Genomic DNA, 14936 nt, shown 5'->3' with positions numbered 1-14936 from the left:
ACACACACACACACACACACACACACACACACACACACACACTAGTACAATAGGGTCGCTGACCCCATCAAAATTCCAGAAATATACATGTATACAAAAATGACATAAAAATTAAACAAAAATTAAATAGTTTACTCATACGATGTGCCGGCTGTTAGTAAGAGCCTCAGCATTTACAACCTCAAATCAGAAAAAGTTGGGACAGTATGGAAAAAGCAAAAAAAAAAAAAAAAAAAAAAGTGATTTCTAAATTTACTTTGACTTGTATTTCATTGCAGACAATATGAACACAAAATATGTCATGTTTTGTCTGGTCAACTTCATGTCATTTGTAAATATGCATCCTTTCCTGTCATTCAGACCTGCAACACATTTCAAAAAAAGTTGGGACAGGAGCAATTTAGGGCTAGTAATGAGGTAAAATGGTTAAATAATGATGTGATCTGAAACAGGTGATGTCAACAGGTGATTGTAATTATGATTTGGTACAAAAGCAGCATCCAAGAAAGGTCTAATCCTTTAGGAGCAAAGATGGCCGAGGATCGCCAGTTTGCCAACAAATACGTGAGAAAATTATTGAAATGTTTAAAAACAATGTTCCTCAAAGAAAGATAGGAAGAGATTTGGATATTTCACATTCAACAGTGCATAACATAATTAAAAGATTCAAGGAATCTGGAGGAATTTCAGTGCGTAAAGGACAAGGCCAAGCCTAAGCTGAACAACCGTGATCTCCGATCCCTCAGGCGGCACTGCATCAAGAATCGTCATCATCTAGAAGCCATATCACCACATGGGCTCAGGACTACTTTGGCAAACCTTTGTCAAGTACCACAATACGTAGTTACATCCACAAATGCCAGTTAAAACTGTACTGTGCCAAAAGGAAGCCCTATGTTAACAGTGTCCAGAAGCGCCGTCGACTTCTCTGGGCTCGGAGGCATCTGGGATGGACCATCACACAGTGGAAACGTGTACTGTGGTCAGATGAAGCAGTATTTCAGGTATTTTTTGGGAGGAATGGACGCCGTGTGCTCTGGACCAAAGAAGAAAAGGATCATCCAGACTGTTACCAGCAACAAGTCCAGAAGCCAGGGTCTGTCATGGTATGGGGTTGTGTCAGTGCCCTTGGCAAAGGTAACTTGCACTTCTGTGAAGGCACCATTAATGCTGAAAAGTACATAGAGATTTTGGAGCATAATATGCTGCCTTCAAGAAGACATCTTTTCCAGAGACGTCCATGCATATTTCAACAAGACAATGCAAAACCACATTCTGCACACATTCTGCAGTCCTGGCTGCGGAGGAAGAGGGTTCGGGTACTTGACTGGCCTGCCTCAGTCCTGACCAGTGTTGGGCACGTTACTTTAAAAAAGTAATTAGTTATAGTTACTAGTTACTTCTTACAAATAGTAACTGAGTTAGTAACTGAGTTACATCATTATAAAAGTAACTAATTACCAGGGAAAGTAACTATTGTGTTACTTTTTTCTTTCTTTCAAATGTTCAAATATGTCAAATAACTTGGATGCCCCCATATGTTAAATGAATGAATTGGACACTAAATAGAATAAATTGCTATTATAAAACATTGTACATTAATGTACACTATTGTAATGTTGCTGTGGGACAACGTGAGAGACACCTATCAAATTCAATACATTATTGTAAATATTATCAGTAGTATCACTACTATAGTTTAAATATTGTGTAAATAGTATCAGTACTTCTTTACTACTCCTCTGGTAGTGGAGCTCAAGTTATCACCTGGGTTTTTAGCCACTAATGTTGTGGCTGTGATGATGTGAAGCGCTTCATTAGATTAGAATTACTTGCCACTGACGTGGATAGACTCTTTCTTCCTGGGCATAAGTTGCACGTTACACAAACATTTGTACCTTTCACCTCAACGAGGGAAAAGTAGCGCTTATACTTCCAGTTTGCGAAAACTACCTTTGAAGTCGTTGGACTTGCCATCGCTGACTGTGCATATGCGTATGCATCATAGGTGTGTGTGTGTGTGTGTGTGTGTGTGAACTCAACCTATCAACCTCAACCTTGCCTCACACCCACCAATCATCATCAGTTATGTGTACCACCCAACCCACCCCCAACACGCATGGCTGGCGCGCGCGCACACACACACACACACACACACACACGCGTTGCAGGTCCGACTGACAGAGAGCCTGTTCGGATGAAACCGCTTCAGTGAACTCAATTATAGTAACGCCGCATTTTTTTTTTCTCAGTAACGCTAACGGCATTGTAACGGAAGAAACAGTAATTCGTTTGATTACTCGTTACTGAAAAAAGTAATTCCGTTAGTAACGCCGTTTATCTATAACGCCGTTATTCCCAACACTGGTCCTGACCTGCCTCCAATAGAGAATGTGTGGAAGACCCTGTACTGTTGCCCACCTTAAGACTTGTTTGCAGGAAGAATGAGACAAAATTACACCTGAAACATTTCATCACTTGGTGTCTTCAGTCCCTAAACGTCTTTTAAGTGTTGTGAAAAGGAATGGCAACATTACAAAGTGGTAAATGCTTTACTGTCCCAACTTTTTTTGAAATGTGTTGCAGGTCTGAATGACAGTAAAGGATGCATATTTACAAATGACATGAAGTTGACCAGACAAAACATGAAATATTTTTTGTTCATATTGTCTGCAATGAAATACAAGTCAAAGTAAATTTAGAAATCACTTCTTTCTTTTTTTTTTTCCATACTGTCCCAACTTTTTCTGATTTGGGGATGTAATAAAAACTGGCTTTGATGGGTGAACTATTTTATATGTTCTTCAATATGTTTCATGCGCGAGGGACGCTGGACAAATGGATGTCTATCTGAGTACAAAAATATACGGGCAGCATGTGACCTGAAGCTGGTCTCTAATTGGCTTCTTAAAGATCCTCCTCCGGACACAGGTCGCTGCGTCCCTGGAGAATCAGAATTGGATGCGTGTTATTTTATCCAATCTGATTGGTTCTCGTCACCTGTCATTCAACTTTCCGCTCTTGGTCACTAAAGCGAAAGTGCGCGGGCGACACCGTCATGCCGACTACGCCAAAACCTTGTTAGGATGATCAGTTTCGTAGAGATGGCAGCAGTTAAACCAAAGGGGTGTGGTGATCTCGTGACAGGGGTGTGGTGAGCTGGTGACAGGGGTGTGGTGATCTCGTGACAGGGGTGTGGTGAGCTGGTGTCAGGGGTGTGTCAGGGGTGTGGTGAGCTGGTGTCAGGGGTGTGTCAGGGGTGTGGTGAGCTGGTGTCAGGGGTGTGGTGAGCTGGTGTCAGGGGTGTGGTGAACTGGTGTCAGGGGTGTGGTGAACTGGTGTCAGGGGTGTGGTGAGCTGGTGTCAGGGGTGTGTCAGGGGTGTGGTGAGCTGGTGTCAGGGGTGTGGTGAGCTGGTGTCAGGGGTGTGGTGAGCTGGTGTCAGGGGTGTGGTGAGCTGGTGTCAGGGGTGTGGTGAGCTGGTGTCAGGGGTGTGGTGAACTGGTGTCAGGGGTGTGGTGAGCTGGTGTCAGGGGTGTGGTGAGCTGGTGTCAGGGGTGTGGTGAGCTCGTGTCAGGGGTGTGGTGAGCTGGTGTCAGGGGTGTGGTGATCTCGTGACAGGGGTGTGGTGAGCTGGTGTCAGGGGTGTGGTGAACTGGTGTCAGGGGTGTGGTGAGCTGGTGTCAGGGGTGTGGTGAGCTGGTGTCAGGGGTGTGGTGAGCTGGTGTCAGGGGTGTGGTGAACTGGTGACAGGGGTGTGGTGAGCTGGTGTCAGGGGTGTGGTGAGCTGGTGTCAGGGGTGTGGTGAGCTGGTGTCAGGGGTGTGGTGAGCTGGTGTCAGTGGTGTGGTGAGCTGGTGTCAGGGGTGTGGTGAGCTCGTGTCAGGGGTGTGGTGAACTGGTGTCAGGGGTGTGGTGAGCTGGTGTCAGGGGTGTGGTGAGCTGGTGTCAGGGGTGTGGTGAGCTGGTGTCAGGGGTGTGGTGAGCTGGTGTCAGTGGTGTGGTGAGCTGGTGTCAGGGGTGTGGTGAGCTGGTGTCAGGGGTGTGGTGAACTGGTGACAGGGGTGTGGTGAGCTGGTGTCAGGGGTGTGGTGAGCTGGTGTCAGTGGTGTGGTGAGCTGGTGTCAGGGGTGTGGTGAGCTGGTGTCAGTGGTGTGGTGAGCTGGTGTCAGGGGTGTGGTGAGCTGGTGTCAGGGGTGTGGTGAGCTGGTGTCAGGGGTGTGGTGAGCTGGTGTCAGGGGTGTGGTGAGCTCGTGTCAGGGGTGTGGTGAGCTGGTGTCAGGGGTGTGGTGAACTGGTGTCAGGGGTGTGGTGAGCTGGTGTCAGGGGTGTGGTGAGCTGGTGTCAGGGGTGTGGTGAGCTCGTGTCAGGGGTGTGGTGAGCTGGTGTCAGGGGTGTGGTGATCTCGTGACAGGGGTGTGGTGAGCTGGTGTCAGGGGTGTGGTGAACTGGTGTCAGGGGTGTGGTGAGCTGGTGTCAGGGGTGTGGTGAGCTGGTGTCAGGGGTGTGGTGAGCTGGTGTCAGGGGTGTGGTGAACTGGTGTCAGGGGTGTGGTGAACTCGTGTCAGGGGTGTGGTGAGCTGGTGTCAGGGGTGTGGTGAACTGGTGTCAGGGGTGTGGTGAGCTGGTGTCAGGGGTGTGGTGAGCTGGTGACAGGGGTGTGGTGAACTGGTGTCAGGGGTGTGGTGAACTCGTGTCAGGGGTGTGGTGAACTGGTGTCAGGGGTGTGGTGAACTGGTGTCAGGGGTGTGGTGAGCTGGTGTCAGGGGTGTGGTGAGCTGGTGTCAGGGGTGTGGTGAGCTGGTGTCAGGGGTGTGGTGAGCTGGTGTCAGGGGTGTGGTGAGCTGGTGTCAGGGGTGTGGTGAGCTGGTGTCAGGGGTGTGGTGAGCTGGTGTCAGTGGTGTGGTGAGCTGGTGTCAGGGGTGTGGTGAGCTGGTGTCAGTGGTGTGGTGAGCTGGTGTCAGGGGTGTGGTGAGCTGGTGTCAGGGGTGTGGTGAACTGGTGACAGGGGTGTGGTGAGCTGGTGTCAGGGGTGTGGTGAGCTGGTGTCAGGGGTGTGGTGAGCTCGTGTCAGGGGTGTGGTGAGCTGGTGTCAGGGGTGTGGTGAGCTGGTGTCAGTGGTGTGGTGAGCTGGTGTCAGGGGTGTGGTGAGCTGGTGTCAGGGGTGTGGTGAGCTGGTGTCAGGGGTGTGGTGAGCTGGTGTCAGGAGTGTGGTGAGCTGGTGTCAGGGGTGTGGTGAGCTGGTGTCAGGGGTGTGGTGAACTGGTGTCAGGGGTGTGGTGAGCTGGTGTCAGGGGTGTGGTGAGCTGGTGTCAGGGGTGTGGTGAGCTGGTGTCAGGGGTGTGGTGAGCTGGTGTCAGGGGTGTGGTGAGCTGGTGTCAGGGGTGTGGTGAGCTCGTGTCAGGGGTGTGGTGAGCTGGTGACAGGGGTGTGGTGATCTAGTGACAGGGGTGTGGTGAGCTGGTGTCAGTGGTGTGGTGAGCTGGTGTCAGGGGTGTGGTGAGCTGGTGTCAGGGGTGTGGTGAGCTGGTGTCAGGGGTGTGGTGAACTGGTGACAGGGGTGTGGTGAGCTGGTGTCAGGGGTGTGGTGAGCTGGTGTCAGGGGTGTGGTGAGCTCGTGTCAGGGGTGTGGTGAGCTGGTGTCAGGGGTGTGGTGAGCTGGTGTCAGTGGTGTGGTGAGCTGGTGTCAGGGGTGTGGTGAGCTGGTGTCAGGGGTGTGGTGAGCTGGTGTCAGGGGTGTGGTGAGCTGGTGTCAGGAGTGTGGTGAGCTGGTGTCAGGGGTGTGGTGAGCTGGTGTCAGGGGTGTGGTGAACTGATGTCAGGGGTGTGGTGAGCTGGTGTCAGGGGTGTGGTGAGCTGGTGTCAGGGGTGTGGTGAGCTGGTGTCAGGGGTGTGGTGAGCTCGTGTCAGGGGTGTGGTGAGCTGGTGTCAGGGGTGTGGTGAGCTGGTGACAGGGGTGTGGTGATCTCGTGACAGGGGTGTGGTGAGCTGGTGTCAGGGGTGTGGTGAGCTGGTGTCAGGGGTGTGGTGAGCTCGTGTCAGGGGTGTGGTGAGCTGGTGTCAGGGGTGTGGTGAGCTGGTGTCAGGGGTGTGGTGAGCTGGTGACAGGGGTGTGGTGATCTCGTGTCAGGGGTGTGGTGAGCTGGTGTCAGGGGTGTGGTGATCTCGTGACAGGGGTGTGGTGAGCTGGTGTCAGGGGTGTGGTGATCTCGTGTCAGGGGTGTGGTGAGCTGGTGTCAGGGGTGTGGTGATCTCGTGTCAGGGGTGTGGTGAGCTCGTGTCAGGGGTGTGGTGATCTCGTGACAGGGGTGTGGTGAGCTGGTGTCAGGGGTGTGGTGAGCTGGTGTCAGGGGTGTGGTGAGCTCGTGTCAGGGGTGTGGTGAGCTGGTGTCAGGGGTGTGGTGAGCTGGTGTCAGGGGTGTGGTGAGCTGGTGACAGGGGTGTGGTGATCTCGTGACAGGGGTGTGGTGAGCTGGTGTCAGGGGTGTGGTGAGCTGGTGTCAGGGGTGTGGTGAGCTGGTGTCAGGGGTGTGGTGAGCTGGTGTCAGGGGTGTGGTGAGCTCGTGTCAGGGGTGTGGTGAGCTGGTGTCAGGGGTGTGGTGAGCTGGTGACAGGGGTGTGGTGATCTCGTGACAGGGGTGTGGTGAGCTGGTGTCAGGGGTGTGGTGAGCTGGTGTCAGGGGTGTGGTGAGCTCGTGTCAGGGGTGTGGTGAGCTGGTGTCAGGGGTGTGGTGAGCTGGTGTCAGGGGTGTGGTGAGCTGGTGACAGGGGTGTGGTGAGCTGGTGTCAGGGGTGTGGTGAGCTGGTGTCAGGGGTGTGGTGAGCTGGTGTCAGGGGTGTGGTGAGCTCGTGTCAGGGGTGTGGTGAGCTGGTGTCAGGGGTGTGGTGAGCTGGTGACAGGGGTGTGGTGATCTCGTGACAGGGGTGTGGTGAGCTGGTGTCAGGGGTGTGGTGAGCTGGTGTCAGTGGTGTGGTGAGCTGGTGTCAGGGGTGTGGTGAGCTGGTGACAGGGGTGTGGTGATCTCGTGACAGGGGTGTGGTGAGCTGGTGTCAGGGGTGTGGTGAGCTGGTGTCAGGGGTGTGGTGAGCTCGTGTCAGGGGTGTGGTGAGCTGGTGTCAGGGGTGTGGTGAGCTGGTGTCAGGGGTGTGGTGAGCTGGTGACAGGGGTGTGGTGAGCTGGTGTCAGGGGTGTGGTGAGCTGGTGTCAGGGGTGTGGTGAGCTGGTGTCAGGGGTGTGGTGAGCTCGTGTCAGGGGTGTGGTGAGCTGGTGTCAGGGGTGTGGTGAGCTGGTGACAGGGGTGTGGTGATCTCGTGACAGGGGTGTGGTGAGCTGGTGTCAGGGGTGTGGTGAGCTGGTGTCAGTGGTGTGGTGAGCTGGTGTCAGGGGTGTGGTGAGCTGGTGACAGGGGTGTGGTGATCTCGTGACAGGGGTGTGGTGAGCTGGTGTCAGGGGTGTGGTGAGCTGGTGTCAGGGGTGTGGTGAGCTGGTGTCAGGGGTGTGGTGAGCTGGTGTCAGGGGTGTGGTGAGCTGGTGTCAGGGGTGTGGTGAGCTGGTGTCAGGGGTGTGGTGAGCTGGTGTCAGGGGTGTGGTGAGCTGGTGTCAGGGGTGTGGTGAGCTCGTGTCAGGGGTGTGGTGAGCTGGTGTCAGGGGTGTGGTGAGCTGGTGACAGGGGTGTGGTGATCTCGTGACAGGGGTGTGGTGAGCTGGTGTCAGGGGTGTGGTGAGCTGGTGTCAGGGGTGTGGTGAGCTGGTGTCAGGGGTGTGGTGAGCTGGTGTCAGGGGTGTGGTGAGCTGGTGTCAGGGGTGTGGTGAGCTGGTGACAGGGGTGTGGTGATCTCGTGTCAGGGGTGTGGTGAGCTGGTGTCAGGGGTGTGGTGAGCTGGTGTCAGGGGTGTGGTGAGCTGGTGTCAGGGGTGTGGTGAGCTGGTGTCAGGGGTGTGGTGAGCTTGTGTCAGGGGTGTGGTGAGCTGGTGACAGGGGTGTGGTGATCTCGTGACAGGGGTGTGGTGAGCTGGTGTCAGGGGTGTGGTGAGCTGGTGTCAGGGGTGTGGTGAGCTGGTGTCAGGGGTGTGGTGAGCTGGTGTCAGGGGTGTGGTGAGCTGGTGTCAGGGGTGTGGTGATCTCGTGTCAGGGGTGTGGTGAGCTGGTGTCAGGGGTGTGGTGAGCTGGTGACAGGGGTGTGGTGATCTCGTGACAGGGGTGTGGTGAGCTGGTGTCAGGGGTGTGGTGAGCTGGTGTCAGGGGTGTGGTGAGCTCGTGTCAGGGGTGTGGTGAGCTGGTGTCAGGGGTGTGGTGAGCTGGTGTCAGGGGTGTGGTGAGCTGGTGACAGGGGTGTGGTGATCTCGTGTCAGGGGTGTGGTGAGCTGGTGTCAGGGGTGTGGTGAGCTGGTGTCAGGGGTGTGGTGAGCTGGTGTCAGGGGTGTGGTGAGCTGGTGTCAGGGGTGTGGTGAGCTCGTGTCAGGGGTGTGGTGAGCTGGTGACAGGGGTGTGGTGATCTCGTGACAGGGGTGTGGTGAGCTGGTGTCAGGGGTGTGGTGAGCTGGTGTCAGGGGTGTGGTGAGCTGGTGTCAGGGGTGTGGTGAGCTGGTGTCAGGGGTGTGGTGAGCTTGTGTCAGGGGTGTGGTGAGCTGGTGTCAGGGGTGTGGTGAGCTGGTGTCAGGGGTGTGGTGAGCTGGTGTCAGGGGTGTGGTGAGCTGGTGTCAGGGGTGTGGTGAGCTCGTGTCAGGGGTGTGGTGAGCTGGTGACAGGGGTGTGGTGATCTCGTGACAGGGGTGTGGTGAGCTGGTGTCAGGGGTGTGGTGAGCTGGTGTCAGGGGTGTGGTGAGCTGGTGTCAGGGGTGTGGTGAACTCGTGTCAGGGGTGTGGTGAGCTGGTGTCAGGGGTGTGGTGAGCTGGTGTCAGGGGTGTGGTGAGCTGGTGTCAGGGGTGTGGTGAGCTGGTGTCAGTGGTGTGGTGAGCTGGTGTCAGGGGTGTGGTGAGCTCGTGTCAGGGGTGTGGTGAACTGGTGTCAGGGGTGTGGTGAGCTGGTGTCAGGGGTGTGGTGAGCTCGTGTCAGGGGTGTGGTGAGCTGGTGTCAGGGGTGTGGTGAGCTGGTGTCAGTGGTGTGGTGAGCTGGTGTCAGGGGTGTGGTGAGCTGGTGTCAGGGGTGTGGTGAACTGGTGACAGGGGTGTGGTGAGCTGGTGTCAGGGGTGTGGTGAGCTGGTGTCAGTGGTGTGGTGAGCTGGTGTCAGGGGTGTGGTGAGCTGGTGTCAGTGGTGTGGTGAGCTGGTGTCAGGGGTGTGGTGAGCTGGTGTCAGGGGTGTGGTGAGCTGGTGTCAGGGGTGTGGTGAGCTGGTGTCAGGGGTGTGGTGAGCTGGTGTCAGGGGTGTGGTGAGCTCGTGTCAGGGGTGTGGTGAGCTGGTGTCAGGGGTGTGGTGATCTCGTGACAGGGGTGTGGTGAGCTGGTGTCAGGGGTGTGGTGAACTGGTGTCAGGGGTGTGGTGAGCTGGTGTCAGGGGTGTGGTGAGCTGGTGTCAGGGGTGTGGTGAGCTGGTGTCAGGGGTGTGGTGAACTGGTGTCAGGGGTGTGGTGAACTCGTGTCAGGGGTGTGGTGAGCTGGTGTCAGGGGTGTGGTGAGCTGGTGTCAGGGGTGTGGTGAGCTGGTGTCAGTGGTGTGGTGAGCTGGTGTCAGGGGTGTGGTGAGCTGGTGTCAGTGGTGTGGTGAGCTGGTGTCAGGGGTGTGGTGAGCTGGTGTCAGGGGTGTGGTGAACTGGTGACAGGGGTGTGGTGAGCTGGTGTCAGGGGTGTGGTGAGCTGGTGTCAGGGGTGTGGTGAGCTGGTGTCAGGGGTGTGGTGAGCTGGTGTCAGGGGTGTGGTGAGCTGGTGTCAGGGGTGTGGTGAGCTGGTGTCAGTGGTGTGGTGAGCTGGTGTCAGGGGTGTGGTGAGCTGGTGTCAGGGGTGTGGTGAGCTGGTGTCAGGGGTGTGGTGAGCTGGTGTCAGGAGTGTGGTGAGCTGGTGTCAGGGGTGTGGTGAACTGGTGTCAGGGGTGTGGTGAGCTGGTGTCAGGGGTGTGGTGAGCTGGTGTCAGGGGTGTGGTGAGCTGGTGTCAGGGGTGTGGTGAGCTGGTGTCAGGGGTGTGGTGAGCTGGTGTCAGGGGTGTGGTGAGCTCGTGTCAGGGGTGTGGTGAGCTGGTGACAGGGGTGTGGTGATCTCGTGACAGGGGTGTGGTGAGCTGGTGTCAGGGGTGTGGTGAGCTGGTGTCAGGGGTGTGGTGAGCTGGTGTCAGGGGTGTGGTGAACTGGTGACAGGGGTGTGGTGAGCTGGTGTCAGGGGTGTGGTGAGCTGGTGTCAGGGGTGTGGTGAGCTCGTGTCAGGGGTGTGGTGAGCTGGTGTCAGGGGTGTGGTGAGCTGGTGTCAGGGGTGTGGTGAGCTGGTGTCAGGGGTGTGGTGAGCTCGTGTCAGGGGTGTGGTGAGCTGGTGTCAGTGGTGTGGTGAGCTGGTGTCAGGGGTGTGGTGAGCTGGTGTCAGGGGTGTGGTGAGCTGGTGTCAGGGGTGTGGTGAGCTGGTGTCAGGAGTGTGGTGAGCTGGTGTCAGGGGTGTGGTGAGCTGGTGTCAGGGGTGTGGTGAACTGGTGTCAGGGGTGTGGTGAGCTGGTGTCAGGGGTGTGGTGAGCTGGTGTCAGGGGTGTGGTGAGCTGGTGTCAGGGGTGTGGTGAGCTCGTGTCAGGGGTGTGGTGAGCTGGTGTCAGGGGTGTGGTGAGCTGGTGACAGGGGTGTGGTGATCTCGTGACAGGGGTGTGGTGAGCTGGTGTCAGGGGTGTGGTGAGCTGGTGTCAGGGGTGTGGTGAGCTCGTGTCAGGGGTGTGGTGAGCTGGTGTCAGGGGTGTGGTGAGCTGGTGTCAGGGGTGTGGTGAGCTGGTGACAGGGGTGTGGTGATCTCGTGTCAGGGGTGTGGTGAGCTGGTGTCAGGGGTGTGGTGAGCTGGTGTCAGGGGTGTGGTGAGCTGGTGTCAGGGGTGTGGTGAGCTGGTGACAGGGGTGTGGTGATCTCGTGTCAGGGGTGTGGTGAACTCGTGACAGGGGTGTGGTGAGCTGGTGTCAGGGGTGTGGTGAGCTGGTGTCAGGGGTGTGGTGAGCTGGTGACAGGGGTGTGGTGATCTCGTGTCAGGGGTGTGGTGAGCTGGTGTCAGGGGTGTGGTGAGCTGGTGTCAGGGGTGTGGTGAGCTGGTGTCAGGGGTGTGGTGAGCTGGTGTCAGGGGTGTGGTGAGCTGGTGACAGGGGTGTGGTGATCTCGTGACAGGGGTGTGGTGAGCTGGTGTCAGGGGTGTGGTGAGCTGGTGTCAGGGGTGTGGTGAGCTGGTGTCAGGGGTGTGGTGAGCTGGTGTCAGGGGTGTGGTGAGCTCGTGTCAGGGGTGTGGTGAGCTGGTGTCAGGGGTGTGGTGAGCTGGTGTCAGGGGTGTGGTGAGCTGGTGTCAGGGGTGTGGTGAGCTGGTGACAGGGGTGTGGTGATCTCGTGACAGGGGTGTGGTGAGCTGGTGTCAGGGGTGTGGTGAGCTGGTGTCAGGGGTGTGGTGAGCTCGTGTCAGGGGTGTGGTGAGCTGGTGTCAGGGGTGTGGTGAGCTGGTGTCAGGGGTGTGGTGATCTCGTGACAGGGGTGTGGTGAGCTGGTGTCAGGGGTGTGGTGAGCTGGTGTCAGGGGTGTGGTGAGCTGGTGTCAGGGGTGTGGTGATCTCGTGTCAGGGGTGTGGTGAGCTGGTGTCAGGGGTGTGGTGAGCTGGTGTCAGGGGTGTGGTGAGCTGGTGTCAGGGGTGTGGTGAGCTCGTGTCAGGGGTGTGGTGAGCTGGTGACAGGGGTGTGGTGAGCTGGTGTCAGGGGTGTGGTGAGCTGGTGTCAGGGGTGTGGTGAGCTGGTGTCAGGGGTGTGGTGAGCTCGTGTCAGGGGTGTGGTGAGCTGGTGTCAGGGGTGTGGTGAGCTGGTGACAGGGGTGTGGTGATCTCGTGACAGGGGTGTGGTGAGCTGGTGTCAGGGGTGTGGTGAGCTGGTGTCAGGGGTGTGGTGAGCTGGTGTCAGGGGTGTGGTGAGCTGGTGTCAGGGGTGTGCTGAGCTGGTGTCAGGGGTGTGGTGAGCTGGTGTCAGGGGTGTGGTGAGCTCGTGTCAGGGGTGTGGTGAGCTGGTGTCAGGGGTGTGGTGAGCTGGTGACAGGGGTGTGGTGATCTCGTGACAGGGGTGTGGTGAGCTGGTGTCAGGGGTGTGGTGAGCTCGTGTCAGGGGTGTGGTGAGCTGGTGTCAGGGGTGTGGTGAGCTGGTGTCAGGGGTGTGGTGAGCTCGTGTCAGGGGTGTGGTGAGCTGGTGTCAGGGGTGTGGTGAGCTGGTGTCAGGGGTGTGGTGAGCTGGTGACAGGGGTGTGGTGAGCTGGTGTCAGGGGTGTGGTGAGCTGGTGTCAGGGGTGTGGTGAGCTGGTGTCAGGGGTGTGGTGAGCTGGTGTCAGGGGTGTGGTGAGCTGGTGTCAGGGGTGTGGTGAGCTCGTGTCAGGGGTGTGGTGAGCTGGTGACAGGGGTGTGGTGATCTCGTGACAGGGGTGTGGTGAGCTGGTGTCAGGGGTGTGGTGAGCTGGTGTCAGGGGTGTGGTGAGCTGGTGTCAGGGGTGTGGTGAACTGGTGACAGGGGTGTGGTGAGCTGGTGTCAGGGGTGTGGTGAGCTGGTGTCAGGGGTGTGGTGAGCTCGTGTCAGGGGTGTGGTGAGCTGGTGTCAGGGGTGTGGTGAGCTGGTGTCAGGGGTGTGGTGAGCTGGTGTCAGGGGTGTGGTGAGCTCGTGTCAGGGGTGTGGTGAGCTGGTGTCAGTGGTGTGGTGAGCTGGTGTCAGGGGTGTGGTGAGCTGGTGTCAGGGGTGTGGTGAGCTGGTGTCAGGGGTGTGGTGAGCTGGTGTCAGGAGTGTGGTGAGCTGGTGTCAGGGGTGTGGTGAGCTGGTGTCAGGGGTGTGGTGAACTGGTGTCAGGGGTGTGGTGAGCTGGTGTCAGGGGTGTGGTGAGCTGGTGTCAGGGGTGTGGTGAGCTGGTGTCAGGGGTGTGGTGAGCTCGTGTCAGGGGTGTGGTGAGCTGGTGTCAGGGGTGTGGTGAGCTGGTGACAGGGGTGTGGTGATCTCGTGACAGGGGTGTGGTGAGCTGGTGTCAGGGGTGTGGTGAGCTGGTGTCAGGGGTGTGGTGAGCTCGTGTCAGGGGTGTGGTGAGCTGGTGTCAGGGGTGTGGTGAGCTGGTGTCAGGGGTGTGGTGAGCTGGTGACAGGGGTGTGGTGATCTCGTGTCAGGGGTGTGGTGAGCTGGTGTCAGGGGTGTGGTGAGCTGGTGTCAGGGGTGTGGTGAGCTGGTGTCAGGGGTGTGGTGAGCTGGTGACAGGGGTGTGGTGATCTCGTGTCAGGGGTGTGGTGAACTCGTGACAGGGGTGTGGTGAGCTGGTGTCAGGGGTGTGGTGAGCTGGTGTCAGGGGTGTGGTGAGCTGGTGACAGGGGTGTGGTGATCTCGTGTCAGGGGTGTGGTGAGCTGGTGTCAGGGGTGTGGTGAGCTGGTGTCAGGGTGTGGTGAGCTGGTGTCAGGGGTGTGGTGAGCTGGTGTCAGGGGTGTGGTGAGCTGGTGACAGGGGTGTGGTGATCTCGTGACAGGGGTGTGGTGAGCTGGTGTCAGGGGTGTGGTGAGCTGGTGTCAGGGGTGTGGTGAGCTGGTGTCAGGGGTGTGGTGAGCTGGTGTCAGGGGTGTGGTGAGCTCGTGTCAGGGGTGTGGTGAGCTGGTGTCAGGGGTGTGGTGAGCTGGTGTCAGGGGTGTGGTGAGCTGGTGTCAGGGGTGTGGTGAGCTGGTGACAGGGGTGTGGTGATCTCGTGACAGGGGTGTGGTGAGCTGGTGTCAGGGGTGTGGTGAGCTGGTGTCAGGGGTGTGGTGAGCTCGTGTCAGGGGTGTGGTGAGCTGGTGTCAGGGGTGTGGTGAGCTGGTGTCAGGGGTGTGGTGATCTCGTGACAGGGGTGTGGTGAGCTGGTGTCAGGGGTGTGGTGAGCTGGTGTCAGGGGTGTGGTGAGCTGGTGTCAGGGGTGTGGTGATCTCGTGTCAGGGGTGTGGTGAGCTGGTGTCAGGGGTGTGGTGAGCTGGTGTCAGGGGTGTGGTGAGCTGGTGTCAGGGGTGTGGTGAGCTCGTGTCAGGGGTGTGGTGAGCTGGTGACAGGGGTGTGGTGAGCTGGTGTCAGGGGTGTGGTGAGCTGGTGTCAGGGGTGTGGTGAGCTGGTGTCAGGGGTGTGGTGAGCTCGTGTCAGGGGTGTGGTGAGCTGGTGTCAGGGGTGTGGTGATCTCGTGACAGGGGTGTGGTGAGCTGGTGTCAGGGGTGTGGTGAGCTGGTGTCAGGGGTGTGGTGAGCTGGTGTCAGGGGTGTGGTGAGCTGGTGTCAGGGGTGTGCTGAGCTGGTGTCAGGGGTGTGGTGAGCTGGTGTCAGGGGTGTGGTGAGCTCGTGTCAGGGGTGTGGTGAGCTGGTGTCAGGGGTGTGGTGAGCTGGTGACAGGGGTGTGGTGATCTCGTGACAGGGGTGTGGTGAGCTGGTGTCAGGGGTGTGGTGAGCTCGTGTCAGGGGTGTGGTGAGCTGGTGTCAGGGGTGTGGTGAGCTGGTGTCAGGGGTGTGGTGAGCTCGTGTCAGGGGTGTGGTGAGCTGGTGTCAGGGGTGTGGTGAGCTGGTGTCAGGGGTGTGGTGAGCTGGTGACAGGGGTGTGGTGATCTCGTGTCAGGGGTGTGGTGAGCTCGTGTCAGGGGTGTGGTGAGCTGGTGTCAGGGGTGTGGTGATCTCGTGTCAGGGGTGTGGTGAACTGGTGTCAGGGGTGTGGTGAGCTGGTGACAGGGGTGTGGTGATCTCGTGTCAGGGGTGTGGTGAGCTGGTGTCAGGGGTGTGGTGAGCTGGTGTCAGGGGTGTGGTGAGCTGGTGTCAGGGGTGTGGT

This window comes from Gobio gobio, assembly GCF_949357685.1.
Source record: "Gobio gobio genome assembly, chromosome: 6".
Taxonomy (NCBI): domain Eukaryota; kingdom Metazoa; phylum Chordata; class Actinopteri; order Cypriniformes; family Gobionidae; genus Gobio; species Gobio gobio.
Note: the sequence above shows the minus strand (reverse complement) of the source record.